This window comes from Pezoporus wallicus, unplaced genomic scaffold, assembly GCF_028554395.1.
Source record: "Pezoporus wallicus isolate ANWC-B61680 ecotype Strahan unplaced genomic scaffold, APGP_CSIRO_Pwel_v1 contig_8410, whole genome shotgun sequence".
NCBI classification, from domain to species: domain Eukaryota; kingdom Metazoa; phylum Chordata; class Aves; order Psittaciformes; family Psittacidae; genus Pezoporus; species Pezoporus wallicus.
Genome location: NW_026642255.1, coordinates 1 through 1979, shown reverse-complemented (window position 1 = coordinate 1979; position 1979 = coordinate 1). Strand labels below are relative to the sequence as shown.

Genomic DNA, 1979 nt, shown 5'->3' with positions numbered 1-1979 from the left:
CCCACGTGACCCGAGGTGACCTGGAGGGCGAAGAGCCCGCGGGGGTGGGGCAGGAGGCGGTGCTGGGTGATGACCACGTGACGCGGAGGGGGGAGGGGGCTGCGGGGGGCGCGCGCAGGGGCCAGGATCGGGCCCGGGCCCCGCCCCCCCCCCCCCCATCCCCCCCCGCCCGCCCCAGTTTGGTCCCGTCCGGTTCCCGCCAATTTCGCCCATCATGGCGGAGCTGGAGCTCCCCTCCGATCCCGACCTGCGCAGGTTGGAGCCCGCGGGACCCCCCAGTGGGGGCTTTTGGGGTCCTGGGGGGGTTGGGGTGCTCCTGACCCCCTCTCTTTGTCTCCCCCCCACCTCCAGGCTGTGCACGGGGCCCTGTGCCCCCATCCGGGAGTACATCATGGGCCACGTGCGGCACCCGCGGTGAGGGGGGCACCCCAACATCTGGGGGGAGGAACTGCAACATCTGGAGGGACCCCAAACCTCGGATCGGTCCCTAAAATACATGGCGGGGGGGGGGGGGGGGGGGGGGGTGTTCCTATAGGAATGTGAAGAAGATCAAAGGGAACCTGCTGTGGTATCCGCTGCACCCCAAAGTGGGGGGGGGGGGACACCCAAGCTCATTGGGGAGCCTCCAAAACCCCTCAGGACCCCCCCAAACCCCTTTGCCTGTTAGGACCCCCCCAAAATTCCATTGGGATCCCAACAACCCCCCAGCACCCACCAATTCCCCCTTGTGACCCCCCCCCCAACCCCTTTTCTTCTCCCAGATCCATGCACAGGAGCCCAAATTCCTTTAGGACCCCTCCAAATCCCATTGGGATCCCCAGGAACCCCCAGTTCCCTCCCATGATCCTCCCCGACCCCCCCCAACCCCTCCTTTAACCCCCCCCCCCCCCAGTTTCCTCCTTAACTCGGGGCTCAGGTACCAGCACCTCAAGGAGATTCAGGTTTGGGGGGCGGGGTGGGGAGCGTTAGAGGGTTTTGGGGGGGCTCTGTGGGGTTTTGGGGGATCCCACAGGGACCAAAACACACCTCTGCACCCCAAAACCATCCCCCCTGCACCTCAAAACAACCCCCTGCATCCCAAAACCATCCCCCTGCACCCAAAACACAAAACCCCCCCACCCCAAAACCACCCCCCCCTGCACCCCAAAACCATGCCCCCTGCACCCCAAAACACACCTCTGCACCCCAAATCTACCCCCACTGCACCCCAAAACAACCCCCTGCACCCCAAAAGCACCCACTGTGCACCCCAAAACAACCCCCCTCTGCACCCCAAAACACCCCTCTGCACCCCAAAACCACCCTATGGATTCCCCCATGCACCCAAAACCCTCTCAAGGACCCCCCCGAATACATCCTGCAGCCCGGTTTCCCCCCTTGCAACCCAAAACTGCCCTGGGCCCTCCCCCATGATCTTTTCCTCCCCACTCCTGAACCCCAGAACCCTTTAGGGACCCCCTCTATACTTTAAACCCCCCTGGGTTTCCTTCTGAAGTGGGTGCTGGGCTCATAGGGGTCCTTAAAGCCCCCCTCCCTAAACCCAGTGCTGAGACCTTTCGGGGTGCCCCCCCAACCTCCATGGTCCCTGCAGCCCTTTTGGGGTCCCCAAAATGGGATCTGGACCCCTTTGGGCCCCCCAAACTCCCCTCAACGTTTGGCTGGCCCCCCTTGCCACCAGGTTGATGCTGGAGGCCACGGGGCTCTCAGGGGCTCGGGGGGCCCAGATCCAGCAGGGCCCAGAGCTACGGGGCAGCCCCATGGACTCCCCAGAAACTGCCCTGGGGCCACTGAGGAGGCAGCTGCAGGAGGGGAAGCAGCGGCTGGTGGGTGCCAACGGGGGAATATGGGGATTTGGGGGGGTCCTGATGGGCTTGGGGGGGGTCTGGGAAGTGGAATTTGATGGTTATGGGGAGGGGTTGGGGTCCCTAAAGGGTCCCAGCGCCGCTTTTTGGGAGGGATGAGGGATATGTGGGGGTCCT

The 1979-nt window shown here is 64.4% G+C and overlaps 1 long non-coding RNA gene across 1 annotated transcript; it reads left to right on the top strand.

The window, feature by feature from the left end:
• Nucleotides 1–348: 348 nt before the first annotated feature.
• On the top strand, nt 349–951 carry LOC130609406 (uncharacterized). Its single transcript, XR_008974779.1, has 3 exons — nt 349–414; nt 536–568; nt 917–951. It is a non-coding gene; the product is annotated as an uncharacterized LOC130609406 (long non-coding RNA).
• The last annotated feature ends 1028 nt before the right edge of the window (nt 952–1979 follow it).